This window comes from Balaenoptera ricei, chromosome 4 (assembly GCF_028023285.1).
Source record: "Balaenoptera ricei isolate mBalRic1 chromosome 4, mBalRic1.hap2, whole genome shotgun sequence".
Classification (NCBI taxonomy): domain Eukaryota; kingdom Metazoa; phylum Chordata; class Mammalia; order Artiodactyla; family Balaenopteridae; genus Balaenoptera; species Balaenoptera ricei.
The window spans coordinates 125,401,739-125,418,529 of record NC_082642.1 but is presented as its reverse complement, the minus strand read 5'-3'; positions in this window follow the sequence as shown (position 1 = coordinate 125,418,529).

Sequence of the window (16,791 nt, the reverse complement as noted above, 5' to 3'; positions counted from 1 at the left end):
TTGGTTGGTCTTTTCTTCTGGAGATGTATTAGTCTTCTGTCACTTCCTGCAACTGAGTTGATTAATTTGCCCTAGGGGCAGGACAGGAATAAAGAAGCAGATGTAGAGAATGGACTTGAGGACATGGGGAGGGGAAAGGGTAAGCTGGGACGACGAAGTGAGAGAGTGGCATGGACATATATATACTACCAAATGTAAAATAGATAACTAGTGGGAAGCAGACGCATAGCACAGGGAGATCAGCTCAGTGCTTTGTGACCACCTAGAGGGGTGGTATAGAGAAGATGGGAGGAAGACGCAAGAGGGAAGGGATATGCAGATATATGTATACGTATAACTTATTCACTTTGTTATACAGCAGAAACTAACACAACGTTGTAAAGCAATTATACTCCAATAAAGATGTTAAAAGTAAAAGAAAAGACTGCAAACCAAAACACCTTCCAGCCCCAGTAAGGTCAGTGGTTCTCAAAGTTGAGTCTCCGGCTGAGTTGACTCAGTATCACCTGAGAACTTTTTAGAACAGTAACTTGTCTGACTGCCTTATCCCAACAAATGCCCTCCTCCTTCCTCATCCTCATCTATTTAATGATAAAGTGTGGGTGTGGGACCCAACAATCTGTGGTTTAATAAGAAGTTCCAATGCTAATGATGCATGATCAAGACTGCAAACCACTGAGTTAAGGAAACTGGAAAGCTCACATAATTAATATGGTTTGGTGAAGACTAAAGACTACAGCAAATTATTAGAGAATGTGTATCCTGTTTTAAACCTGTTGTTTTCAATTTAACACTCTGCTAGTTCAAAAAATAAAAAAAAAACTTTCTGTAGGATAAATTCTGCCTATTCTACCTACATGCTGCCAGTTTTTAAGGCTTTTAAACATATGCTCTTCTTCTTTAACTCACAGACTCATTTTATACTAATAATTATGTCACTTTTCCTACTTTCTCGGTTTTAATTTTATGTATCATCTGAACCATGTGGTTCAGGTCCTAACTTCATGAATTAGTTATTTTTAGAAAGTGTTATGTAATGTGATCTAAAATATTTATTAAAGGATTAAAAAGTCACTTTTTATATCTGTAAATACTCCTATGTTATAGTCATCAAATAACATGATAAGATACTTTAAAAATCAATTGAATTAGAAAAACACCAATCATTCAATGGTTAATGAGTTATTTTGACCCTCAGCAAAGGAATGGAAAAAGTCAACTGCAACTCTGGTATTTAAAAATAGCTAATCTTCTAACAGTTCTGATTTTTTAAAATTTTATTTCAATTGTTCTTATGGTTAGTGGTGTTAACATTTTTGTATTGAATTTTAACATGATTTTAATTTCTATACTTAAAGAGGTATTTTCACTCCATAGAAAATAGGAACTAGAGGTTTCTTGCAAGTCTTTGCAGGTATTCTGGTATTTTTTAATGGCATTTTCTTAACTCGGTGATTAGAACAATGGCATATGTTGGTAATGAATTACTCATAGGGTGATTTGGCCAAGATCACCGGAGCAAAATGTTATAAATCTAAACCTTGTTTTTTCCCAGAATGCAATAAAATCTAGTTTATAAAAAATGAAATATGTGAACTCAACCTCAGGGATATAAAAAGTCAACTGAAAGCCCTGGTTTATGTGGTAAGTTTCCTGCATGTGAAATTTCAGGGATGAGTTTTAGACTTATACTCGGTTATATTGCTTCATAAATTAATTTATTTAAATATTTCCTTTAATGCCAACATTTTTGGATGATAAAAATAATTAAGGGATGAGACTGCTATTATTCACTTGACACTGTAGAAAATTTAAATACCCAGAAAGTACAGACATACCAGGATTTGAACTTCTAACCTTTCACAATATTATCTAAACATCTTATTTTCTAAGCTGTGCAGGGATTTTTTTTTTTTTTTTTTTTTTAATAAGAACGTGGGATTTTTGGTATGTGTATGTGCTAAGAACGCTTAAGGATCTAGTCTCTTAACAAATTTCAGGTATACAGTATTGTTAGCTATGATCACCATGCTGTACATTAGATCCTTAGAACATACTCAATTTCTAAATGAAAGTTTGTACCTTTTCTCTCCCCATTTCTCCCACATCCCAAGTCCTGGCAACCACCATTATATTCTCTGGTTCTGAGTTCAAATTTTTTAAATTATCAGATTAATATTAGTTTTCAGATTATTATTTAAATTTTAGATCTCACACCTAAGTGATATATATAAATTGGAAAAAGGATCTTGACTCAAAATTAAATTTCTAAAATTCAGTTTTCCAAAAAATAAAATAAAATAAAAAATCATTTTTCTTAGCAAAAGCTTACTTTAGTTATTAATTTTAAAGTGCTTAAACCAAAAACATACAAGTCTTTTCATTTTAAAATGTTATGCTTCTGACAGTTTTGAGTTTATATTTTTGTGTTTTAAACTTTGGATAAGAAAATTAGCCAAATCGGTAAATAGGTGTGTGTGTGTGTGTGACCCAGGCAAATCATTTGACTATTTTTATATGAGGGTTTTGCTTTTTTACTTACTGAATCATGTATTCTTTATATATTCTGAAATAATTCCTTTCTCATAAATGTCTTCTTTCAAACCCCTGATTTGTTTTGAGAAGCTAAAGATTTTGCTTTTAATGAAGTTTATTGTGTCAATCATTTTCTTTTTGATTAGTGCTTTTCTTCTCTTCTGAAGAAATCATTTTCTATCTCAAGTCATGTAGATAATCTATCTCCTCTTTTTTTCTTTTAACCTTTCAAATTTAGCTATATGATGTTCCTGGGCTTGATTTTGATGTATGCTATGAGGTAGGAGTTTAAGTATACTTTTACATTACTTTTCAAGTAATTAAGCATCTTTATGAAAAAATCCTTCATTTCTTCAGGGCACTGCAGTGGCATGCATATAACAACACAGATGCAGGTAAATTTATAAACTTCCTATTCAGTTTTGATGGTCAATTTATACAAATACCAGACTAGTGTCTTCCTTATATTTTACAGTGTTAAGACCTCATCTTCTTCAAGATGTCCTTGACTCTTCTTGTACTTCTGCATTTCTATATAAATAAATATATATATATATATTATATATATATTATATATATATTAGTATATGCTTGTCAACTTTTGCTAGAAAAAAAAATACCTGGAAATTTTATTAGTATTGTTTCTAATCTATATCAATTTGGGGAGAATTACCATCTTTGCAATAATGAGTCTTATATACATAGTATATTCCTCCAATTACATGTCAACATTTTTTCAGTAATATTTTGTATGTTTTCTTGCCAGGAGTAAATATAGAGGTAAATATTTCATTGGGATTATTCCTCATTATATATTATGTAATGCTAATGTAAATGAAGTCTTTTTGAAATGCCATTTTCTAATTTCTTGTTGCCAGATATTGAAATAATTGTTTTTCTATATTGACCTTGTATACTACAACATTGCTGAATTTAATTCTTAGTTACATATTCATCTATAAATTTCTTTTACATTTTGTTTTATAATTGTGTCACCTGCAAATAGTTCTTCCTTTCTAGTTTTTATATATTTTATTGCTTTTTACTTCCTCATTATATTACATAAATCCTCTACTACATAGTTGAATACAAGCAAGTAGAGCATACATTTTTATTTCATTCCTAACCTTAAGGAAAAAGTTTTCAATATCTCCTCTTTACAAATGATTTTAAGGTAGTTATTCTTTATCAGATTAAGGAAGTTTCTTAATATTTGTAGGTGGTTAAATTTTTTATCATATCTAATTTTATCAAAAGCTTTTTTTGCATACTTTGAGATTATCATATTATTTTTTTCCTTTTTATTTTGTTAATGTGGCAATTACAGAGATCCACAGGAAGTTATATTATAACCAAGTTCTCAAAACCAAGGACAGAGAGACTCTTGAAAACAGCAACAAAGAAGCAATCATCATATACATGGATTCCTCAATTAGATTAACAGCTGATTCTCATCAAAACCATAGAGGCCAGAAGGCACTGGAGTGACATATTTGATGGGTTGAAAGAAAAATAAAAACTGTCAAACAACAATTCCATATCCAGCAAATTTATATTTCTGAAAATGAAGGAGAAATTAAGACATTCCCAGATAAACAAAAACTGAGAGTTAATTGCTAGCAGAGCTTCTCTACAAAAAAATGGTAAAAAAAAAAAAAAAAAAAAAAAAAAAATTCAACCTGAAAAGAAAGGACAATAGATATTAACACGAATCCACATAATAAACATTCAAACATGAATTACCTTTCTACAGTGATAAATAAACATTGATAAAGGTAACAACCTCAGTAAACCTAAAAAAAAATTACATATTTATTTGTAACTCCTTTTTTTTCTGTATGATTTAAAGGCCAAAACTGTAAAAAACAAAATTACAAATCTATATTGATGGACACATAATGTGTACATTTGTAATTTGTGACAGTAACAGCACAAAAGGGAGGGGGAAGGCGATATATAGGAGAATGTTTTTGTGTACTATTGAGATTAAGATGGTATTAATCCAAATTCATTTTTTTTTTTTATTTTGAGGTTAATTAAACTCTCAAGGCAACCACTAAGAATATAACGAAATATCTATATAATAAAAGAAATGACAAATGGTATGGTAGAAAAAACATTTTTAACACAAGAGAAGGCAGTAATAGAGGAATTGAGGAACAAAAAATATATAAAACATTTAGAAAACAAATAACAAAAAGTCAGAATTAAGCCCTTTCTTATTTGTGATTATATTAAATGTTAATAGATTAAAATATCCAATTAAAAGAAAGGTATTGGCAGAATGGATTAAAATATCACTTGATCTAACTCTGTGGTGCCCACATAAGACACATGTTAGATACAAAGGAATAAACAGTTTTAATTTTACAAGAAGAAATAAATCAAATCAATAACCTAAAATTTTATCTTAAGGAACTAGAAAAATAAAAAACTAAACAAAAAGCAATAAGAAGAAAATAATAAAGATTATAGTGGACAAAAGTGAAATATTGAATAAAAAAAATAGAAACAACTAAATGAAACAAGGAGTTGTGAGTTTTGTTTTTGTTTTTGTTTTTTGAAAAATCAACAAAATTAACAAACCTTTAGTTTGATAAAAAAGAATGAAGGAAGACTCAAATTACTAAAATTAAGAGAAAAAGCCGCCACATTACAGAGATACAAAGGACTATAAGAGATTATAATGAGCAATTGTATGCCACAAACTGGATGATCTAGATGAAATGAAAAATGTGAAAAGTCCTAAACATATCAACTAACAAACTGACTCAAGAAGAAATAGAGAATCTGAAAAGACCTATAACAAGTTAATATTTAGTCAGTAATCAAAAAAACTTCCAACAAAGAAAACCCCAATACAAGATGGCTTCATTTATGAATTGCACTAAACACTTAATGGAGAATTAATAACCATCTAATTCTCTCTAACTTTTCCAAAAAAATACTAGAGAATAAAATACTTCCTAACTATTTTGTGAGGCCAGTATTACCCTGAAGCCAAACTCTGATAAAGACACCACAAGAAAACAAAACTACAGACCAAAAAGCTTTATGAGTACTGATACAAAAATCTTAAAGATATATACTAGAAAACGAAATCACCAGCATAGTTAAAAGATTATACGCTATGACCAAGCGGCATTTATCCCAGGAATGAAAGGTTAGTTCAGTATACAAAGTGCAACAAATGTAATATAACATCATAATATAATTAAAAAATAAAGGCATATGATTATCTCAATAGAAGAAGGAAAAGCATTTGACCAAATCCAAAACCTTCTTATGATAATATCACTCTTGGAGTAGAAGAAATAAATGTTTAACTCAATAAAGGCATCTATTATAAACCCACAGTTAACATTATACTCAATGATGCAAAACTGAATAATGTCCCCCTAAAACCAGGAAGAAGACAAGAATGTCACTTTTGCTATTACTATTGTTCATTGTACTAGAATTTCTAGTAAGATCAAGAAGACAAGAAAAAAGAAGAAAAGGCATCACCCAGATTTGAAAAGAAGAAGGTAAAGTACCTCTATTCACTTTTGAAAACATCTTATATATAGAAAACACTAATGAATCTCCAAAATACTATTGTAGCTAACAAATTAGTTCAATAAATGTTGAATGAGTTCAACAATTGAACTGAGGATATAAGAACAATATACAGAAAATCATTTGTATCTCTATACAGTAACAATGTGTGGTTCAAAATGAAATTAAGATATTAATTCAATTTATAATAACATCTAAAAAATAAAATACTTTGGAAGAAATATAACCAAAGAAGTGCATGGGTTATACACCAAAAATTATAATACATTGTCAAAAGAAATTAAGGAAGATCTGAAAATGAAAAGGTACCCTGTGTTCATGGATTGGAAAACAATGTTGTTAAGATAGCAATACTCCCAGATTGATTCACATACTGTAATTCCTATCAAAGTCCCATTTGCCTATTTTAATAAATGTACAAGGAACCCCTAAAAGCCAATGCCATCTTGAAATAGAACAGAGTTGGAGAGCTCACACTTAATTTCAAAATTTACTACAAAGCTATAATAATCAAAACTGTGTGTGGCCAGTGTAAAGATAGACATATTGATCAATGGAATAGAATTCAGACTTTAGATGTGAACTCATAGATTTCTGGTCAATTGCTTTTTGCCTAGGGTGTCAAAACAATTCAACTGGGATGGTCTTTTCAGCAATGGCAATGCAACAACTAGATATATGCATGCAAAGTAATGAAGACAGAATCCTACTTTATACCACATTTAAAAGGTAAGTCAAAATAGATCAAGTATCTAAATGTAAAGGCTAGAACTATAAAGTTCTTTGACATGAACATAGGTGTAAATCTTCGTGACCTTGGAGTAGGTACTTGTTTTTTAAATATGAAAATAAAAGCATAAGCAATAATAAAAAGTTGGTAAACTGAAGTTCCTCACAATTAAAATTTTTCCATATCAAAGTACATTATCAAGAAAGAAGATGGACCTCTTAATAAGAAAAACTATTAAAAAATATTTTACCAGGTAAGAGTTTAGTATCTAGGATGTATAATGAATCCTTAAAACTCAGTAATAAAAACATCAGTAACTCATTTAATAAATGGACATAGAAACTTTCTTCAAAGAAGATATACAAATGGTCAGTAAACGCATGAAGAAATGCTCAATATCATTACTACTGGGGAAATGCAAATCAAAACCACAATAAGATACCACTTCACATCCACTAGTTTGGCTATAATAATATTTAAAATATTATTTTAAATAAAAATAAGAAAAAAAGAAAGAGAAAAAAAGAAAAATCGTATTGGAGAAGATATAGAGAAATTGGAATCTTCATCTACAGATGACAGGAATGTAAAATGGTGCAGCTATTTTGAAAAATAGTTTGGCTATTCCTCACATAATTAAACATAGAGTAACCATATGACCCAACATGTTCACTCCAAGGTATATATCAAAGAGAAGTGAAAACATGTTTATACAAAAAGTTGTGCATGAATGTTCATAGAAACATTATTTCTACAAGCGGAAAAATCAAAATGTCTATCAACTGATGAAAGTATAAACAAGTCTAGTATATACATACAATAGAATATTTACCCTTAAAAAGATATTAAGTAATAATACATATAACAGCATGAATGCACCTTCAAAACATTATGCTAACTGAAAGAAACCAGACACAAAAAGCCACACATGGTATGACTGCATTTATATAAAATGTCCAGAATAGGAAAAACCACAGAGACAAAAAATAGACTAGAGGTTTCCAAGGGACAGAGGAAGGAGAGAATTGCAACTGACTGTTAACAGGTCTGGGGTTTATTTTTGGGGTTGTGGAAATGTTCTTGAATTTGGTAGTGATGATGGTTGCACAACTCTGTGAACATACAAAAATCACTAAATTGTACACTTGGAAATTGTTAAATTGGTGAATTTTATATCATGAGAATTTTATCTCAAAAAATTCTTAAACAGAGGAAATTATTTAAAAATAAAGGTGAAATAAGTAGGTTTTCCAAAAACAAAAGATGAGAAAATCCATTGTCAGTAGACAATCACTGTAAGAATTACTAGAGGAGGTCTTCAGACTGTAAGAAAATAATCTCAGATAGAAACATTAAACTATAGAAAGAAAAGTCAGTGTCATGGATAAATATGTGAACAAATATGAAAGATATTGACTATTTAAAACAAATACGATAAAACATCTTGTGAGATGTAGAAGTAAAATAACTGACCAAAAGACAAATAACCAAAGCCAAGATTGGAGCTTTAAAAATACAATTCAGTTTTAAAACTGTTTTAAAGTTCTTACTTTTGGGGAAAACAATTTAAGTACTAACTGAAGACAGACTGTAGTAAGTCAAGATGCATATTCAAATACCTGGTGTGACCAATTAGGAACCATACAAAAATATAAAATTTAAAATGTGATTTCAAAATAACTGGAGAATTAAAAATGCTTAATTATGCCAAAAGAATAGAATAAAACAGAATTAAAAAATAAATAATAGGCAACAGAATATAAATAGAAACATGACAGACATAAGCCAAACTACATCAGAAATTAAATTACGTGTAAATGGAATAAACACTCCAATTGAAGGAAAAGATTATCAACTGTAATAAAATAACAATGCATCTCTATGTTATTTGTATCTGAAATATTTCCAATATAAAGATACAAAATGATGAAATGTAAAAATATGGAGGAACATACACCGTAAAAATACTAATTCTAAAATGTTTGTGTAGGTCCCTTAAAATCAGGCAAATTAAATCTTAAGGCAAGACATACTACTAGAGAAAAAGAATGCTCTATAGTGACTCTTGTCAATTCAATTAGATGGTGAAGCAGTTCTAAATTTGTATGTACCTAATAAAATTTCAAAATCTATAAGTCAAAATTTTACAAAATTAAAGGGGAATAAATAGGCAAATCAGAGTTGATATTAACACACTTCTCTCAGTAACTAATAAGGACATTTTTCTTTAGATAACCTATAACATGTGTATTATAGTTTATATAGAGAGTAGTCATACTGACTTTGAATCCCCAGTACCTTGAAAATATTAGAGCCTATTACATATAATTGTTGGGAGTATCAAATAAGTATGCTAGGCAGATTTCTAAGATGGTCCCATGATAGCACCCTGGTATTATACCCCTTATAATCCATAAGTGTGTGTGGGGTCTGCGACTTGCTTCTAATCAATAGAATATAGTGACAGTAATGGATGTCCCTCTTTGATTAAGCTATTTTTATGGCAGAGACAAATGAGACATTACTCCCTTGATTAGGTTATATTTTAAGACAATGGTGATGGGATGTTTCTAGCATTATTGTTATATAAGACTCTATCTTAGAAAACAGAATTCAAGGGATTCTTTCTGTCTTTGAGGGAGTAAGCTTCTATGTCATGAGAAGGTCATATAGCAAAGAGCTGTGTGTTTGTCCTCAGAGACTGAGAAAGCCCTCTATCTGAAATCCAGCAAGAAAACCTGTACTCGTCCCTACAACTATAGGGAAATGAATTCTGTCAATAATCTGAAGGAGCTTGGAAGGGTATCCTTCCCCAGTCAAGACCCTAGGTGAAAACACAACCCAATAAATACCTTCTTCAGAGCCTTCTGTAACCCTCAGTAGCAAACCCAGAAAAGCTCTGCCCCAACTTCTGACCTTCAAAAACTGAAAGATAAAAAAATGTTTGTTTTTTAAAGTCTTAAGCTGCTGAATGTGTGCTAATTTGTTAGCTGTAATAGAAAATGGATACAATATAATTACTCTAGAAAATGTATTTCCTTATCCTGACTGGTAGGTAGGCACTCAATGTCATTTTAATTGTGTCTTATCAACTTTTGTTTCTCACTATATACAATTATTATATCTTAAACATAAATAACACAATATAAGCCTTCCAGTCGAAAAATGCACATCACATCTATATAGCAAGATAGGTAGTCATATACCTAAAAGAGAAAGAAGATTGAGAAGGGACAAATAAATCAGGAAAAACAAATACATTAATAATTATGAATTATCTTTAAAAAAATCTATCACTACCTCACAAATATTTACGATTCATGCACTTAAAGAATATAGTGAAATATTATTCTCTTCCTAGCTTATGAAGAACCTAATGACTTTTCTGAGCTCATCTTCTGTCTCTTTAAAATAGTCTCCCTTGCTCCTACCATACTAGTTTCATTTTAGCACCTTGAACATGTTAATCGTGTTCTCTACTCAGGGCTTTTGTATCCTCTCTGGTTGGAATTTTTTTTGTTGCCAGCTTCATGGCATTCAAATCTCAGCTTAAGTTACCATCTCAGAATGGCTTTCTCCTCTCCTTATTCAAAATAGTCCTAAAATCACCGTCTATCATTCTCTGTTTCATCTCTGCATAAACACTTTTAGTGATTTTTTTTTTTTAAATTTTTGAGAGTGTTGTTTTTTTTGTTCTTTTTTTTTTTTGCATAATCCCCTAATGGAATTTAAATTGAAAGAGTAGGAACATTCTCTATCTCATTTCTCACTATACCCCAGTACTTAGAATATATCATGGCCCATAATAGGTGCTCAGTAAATACTGTAAGAATTGGTGAATTTAAAAGAAAAACTACTAGATTTTTATTCTTCCTTTGAACTAGGCCCTTCTTAGCCTAGTTTGAAAAGACAATTCTATATTCAGATTTATCAGTGTTTTCCATTATACTGTATTTTGTTCTATAACCTTGAATTTTCATGCTGTCTTTGTTATTAATAATTTTAAAGTAGCACTCAGAAAAATATTACTGCATTTAAAGTTTGTTTTTTAAACTCTAATATGTTTACAAATACTATGTACACTGCTCAAAAAGTTACTTCAAATTTATTAGACCAGGACCCAATTTTGAGAGAGTTGACAAAGAAATAGTTGAGCTTGATTCTACTATAGTTTAAAATAGCTTTCTTGTTATTTGACTGTTGTTCATAGAGTGTTTTCATTTATTGCATTCATTTCTAACATCATGTAAGCTCTGGTACTGAATTAATTATTTGTTCTTTTATTTATCCCAGTGACTTTTATGTGATTATAAAAGATTCATTTGATCTTGTTCAAGTAAATTATGATTTTCCACAGGGTTATCTTTTAAATTATGTCCTCTGTGTTATTTGCATATTTGTATTAGAATTATTTTTAGGACATGAGTTGTGAATTATTACTGTTTCATGCATTAAAAAATCTTATCTGTGTCACACTGAAGATGTAAATATAAATTCCTATCATGAACTATATTCAAATATGATTTTTATAAACACCTAAAGATTGAAATTGTATTTAAATTAACATGAATGCTCTCCTAGCATCCAAGAACACAAGCACTCTTTTTTGACTTAGTTTTGTGATAACACAAAGAAAAGGCATAATAATTGATAGAACTTATCTTTCTGTCCATTTTGACATACTTATATTAATAGACTAATAATATTTGACATGGACCAATGATAATGCATGCATTTGCAACATTCTGAAATAATAGATCATTTATTAGATTTTGAAGTTTGAAAGTATTTAAATTACTGTGCCACACCACAGTATATCATATGGCCCATGAATACTACTTTCCTATGAAACATTGTTAAAATTTCAGGAAAAGAAATACTCTTATCTCTCTATTCCCAGGACATGGATCTTGTTTGGATCATGCCCTATACCCAGTGAGGGAAAAGAAGTTAAAGCAGCTGACCTGTGACCTATTTACTTCTCAATACTGTGGCTTCAGAGAGAGGACCAGGAGAGGTTTGATCTCATTTTTTATAAACATGATCACTGGAACTTCTGAAAAGTAGACCAATGATATATACAAGAAAGGATGCTTTTCTATGTAATGCTTTTAGTACTGGTTTAACATCGGTTATTTCAAACAAACCTAGAAAATATTGATTTATGAGATATGATTCCCTATAAAATGCCACATAATCTATGCTACTATTTGATGTACAAAATAGAGACATTTTATAAACTAAACATTCCATGACAGTACTCTCGTCTAGAGACCTGTGTTTGGTTTAAGAACAAGAGACTTTGGGAACAGCCTTCACTATCCCAGACATTCTCTCTGCTTTTCCTCTGTTTCTTAATTGCTTGTCTTCATGAAATTATTAGTAAAACTTGATATTGAGTAAGATATTTGACTCATGTGATTCTGAGTTTATAATACTATTGAGTTTGTCAGCTCACCCAGTTTCAACTTCTAGGAACGTTGATAAGAACCCAGAGGAATCAAGTTGTGGTACCATAGCAGTCATAATCTCAGGATAGTCTCATCTATATCTGTCTATTCCAAGGGGAAAATAAGGTAGAGACATAAAAACCCAGATCACCTCACAATAGCCTTTCTTCTTTCTACCTTTGCTCACTCCCTCAATTTCTTTCCTTCCTTCTTTCCTACAAATTTCACAGTTGCAGCTGTTTATTAGTGTGTAAGTAACATGAAAAAGGCCACATCAGAAGCATTCTCATAAGCAAATTACTCCCCAGAAAAATGCTTACAACTTGTAGGTAACCTACTTTGAGTATCTTACACACAGGCATGTGCGCATGCACTCTCACACACACACACACACACACCCACACACACACAGTAAATATGTTGCTTCGTTTATGTAAATAAGATCATAGTCTATATTTTGTATTTGTGACTTGCTATTTTTCACAATGCATTTAACAAAATATATCAGAAATTTCTTTCTCCCTTTAAATTTTCATTTTCTTTTTCTCACTAACACTTTTTCCCTCACAACTTGTCATTGGGCATAGTATTCCATAGAACACTGTAATGCTGGACCTTCTTTTATTTAATAATGCCCAAATTATTAAAATAGAAGATTGTTTCCAGTTTTCCTGTATAACAAAAAACTGCTACAATGACCATTACTGTAAATATAAACCTGTCCTTATAATAGAAGATATTATCATAATGATAATTTTTATGTTTATTCACAAATTAATATCTACTTTTGTTGCAATTTCCTTCTCCTTAATTCCTACTCTATTCTCTATGTAATTTATATCATTAGTAGTCATTTTTTAATTTTTTTAGTTTATGTCTTTTCCCATTTGTCATGGGATTATTTTATTTATTGAATGGTAGCATGGTAATCCATTTCTTGTTTTTTTATTCTTTAATTTTTATTGAAGTACATTTGATTTACAATATTATATTTGTTTCAGATGTACAGCATAGTGATTCAGTATTTTTATAGATTATACTCCATTAAAAGCTTTACAAAATGGTTATGATTCCCTGTGCTGTACAATATATCCTTGTGCTTATCTAACTTATACAAAGTAGTTTGTATCTCTTAATCCCATATCCCAATCTTGTACCTCCTCCCCCTTTCCCTTTCCCACTCATAGCTACTAGTTTGTTTTGAATATCTGTGAGTCTGTTTCTGTTTTGCTATATGTATTCATTTGTTTTAGTTTTTAGATTCCACATAGAAGTGATATTGTACAGTATTTATCTTTCTCTGTCTGACTTATTTCACTTAGCATAATATTTCTAGGTCAATCCACTTTGCTACAAATGGTAGGATTTCATTCCTTTTTATAGCTGAATAATATTCCAGTGTGTGTGTGTATGTGTGTGTGTGTGCGTGTGTGCCACATTGTTATCCATTCATCTGTTGATGGACACTTAGTTTGATTCCATATCTTGGCTATTATAAATAGTACTGCTCTGAACATTGGAGTGCATGTATCTTTCTGAATTAATGTTTTTGTTTTTTCCAGATATATACTCAAGAGTGTAACTGCTGGATCATATAGTACTACAAAGCTACAGTACTCAAAAGAGCATGGTACTGGCAAACACAAAAAAAGACACAAAGATCAATGAAACAGAATAGAGAGCCCAGAAATAAATCAATAAACCTATGGTCAATGAGGTAAGACCATAGGTTTACTCTAAGAAAATGAGGCAAGAATATACAATGGAGAAAAGACAGTCTCTTCAATAAGTGGTGCTGGGAAAACTGGACAGCTACAACATGTAAAACAATGAGATTAGAACATTTCCTCACACCATATACAAAAATAAATTCAAAATGGATTAAAGACCTTAACCTGAAACCACAAAACTCCTAGAAGAGAACATAGGCAGAACACTGGGACATAAATTGCAGCAATGTTTTGTTTTTGGTTTGTTTGTTTGGTTGGTTTTTTTTGGATCTGTGTCCTAAGGCAAAAGGAATAAAAGCAAAAATAAATAAATGGGACCTAATTAAACTTAAAAGCTTTTGCTACTGAATGGGAGAAAATATTTGCAAATAATATGATTAAAAATATATATAAGCAGCTCATACAACTCAATAAGAAAAAAGCAAGCAACCCAATCAAAAAATTGGCATAAGACCTGAATAGACATTTTTCCAAAGAAGACATAAAAATGGCTAACAGGCACATGAAAAGATACTCAGTATCGCTAATTATTAGAGAAATGCAAATCAAAACAACAATGAGATATCACCTTATACCTCTCAAAATGGCTATCATCAAAAAGTCTACAAATAACAAATGTTGGCAAGGATGTAAAGGGAACACTGGTACACTGTTGGTTGAGATGTAAATTGGTGCAGTCACTAAGGAAAACAGTATGGAAGGGTCTCAAAAAAACTAAAAAATAGAACTACCATATGAGCCAGGAATTCCATTTCTTGTTATTAATGTATGAAATTTGTTAATAACTCAATTGTTTTACACCTTTGCATGGTGTTTCATTTTACACGATTTATTAGTTATTATGTATTCATATATGTACATTTTTTTCTTGATAGTCTTGATTTTTATATGCTTAGGAAGGTAATTTTCACTTACATATTATAAAATTATTCTCTTCTGTTTTCTTCTACAATGTCTATAATTATATTTTCTATATATAATCAACCTGGAATTTATTTTGTATATGAATTTGGAATTTACTTTGATTTTATTTATGAAGTATTTCATCATTATTTATTGCAGATCCATTAGCTATTGCTTAGAAATGCTGGTTATATTATATGATATCACATTTTGATTTATACTCATATTAATTTTCATATCACCTGCCAAAAACACAGTATCTTGTACAAGCATGCATTTGTTGATTAGAATTTTAGACTGAAGGAATATTTTGAATGAAAATATGAAAGTCTGATAATGTGGATTACTTAATCTATAACTGTAACTAAGCTCAATTAAGAACATCTATTAATATCATTAGAATATTTGCTTCCATGTTATTGTTCATATTGATTGAACTATCTAAAATATATTTCATGCCTTTTCAATACTGAACCAAATTTATGTCCTACAAAATCTCATATATATTCTACCTTTCTCTGAATTTCACAAGAATTTGCTTGTGAATTATGATGTTATTTTCCAGCTGTTTCCATCTCCCTGGTTGGCTTTAAAACTAAGATAGTAACTTTACTTCTCTGAATCATCACAGCCCTATGATCTTAGAAATAGAATTTTGGAAAATAGAAGAGCTTTTTTCCTCCTCTAAGCAGAGTTATTTGTCCATTTTTACCAGGACATGTAACCTAAAATTCTGTCAATAAAATGTGTTATGACTAAAATATTTTGATACCTTTTTAGAATCAACAGTGTAATTTTATAGCATTATTAGCTAGAGCTAGGTATAAATATGCCCAAGTTTACAAATGGAATTGAATAATTTATGATTCTGCCATGTTTTTAAAAACATCTCTTTGAATTTTTGGATATAAAAATTAATTTATGTAAACATTAACCATTGTAAATATGTATACTGAGACCCATATTGGAGGACATCTATTTAAATAACATAATATCTAATTAGCCATGGAACTAATCTATGAATAGTTCTATTCATATAATATGAAGTTCTCATGTTGCTTTACAGTCAATAATCCACATGTAAAGCTAACAACTATTCTGATTTTTATGAAATATAGAGTAATTTTGCCTGAATTTGAACTGCATATATAAATGAAATTATGCATTATGTAGTACTTGATGTGGTTTTTTTCCACTTATTATTATACTTTTATCTGTCGTAATATGGGTTTTTAAGCATGGCAGTAGATCAATATTACTGCTATTTAGGAGTCCATATATACATAACACATTTTATTTATTCTAGTATTAATGGACATTTGATTGTTCTTAATTTTGAGCAATTATGACTATGTATAAATTTATTAAGTTGTTTATAGAATAGTTTTCTTAACATCTATGCATTTTTCAATATGTATGTTATACTATAATTGATTTTTAAAATATAACATTCAGATAGAATGAGAAAGAAGTGATAACTCAAATTTAAAGCTTATATTTAAGAAGTATCTTTCCTGTCTTTTGGGTTCTAAGAAGCAAATTTTGTCATCTTACTACCAGAGACACCATTAATTTATTCTTGACATTACATACATATTGTAAAAGCACTTTTCTTTGCAGTTTTGGTCAGTTAAGAAGTTTCTTTAAATGTATTTAAATGTATAAAAGAATAACTAGGAAGAGAATAAAGGCATTGGGAAAAAACCAGATCAGCATAGTATATAACATTTACTTTAGATATTACAATTATTTTTAAAATACTACCTTCCAATTATTATTATATTAATAAAATGTGTAAATTGATGTAATGGAAGTTGTAAATAATATGACGATTTAAGATTTAATATAATGGTCATTCATTAAAAAATTTACCTACCAGGCTTAT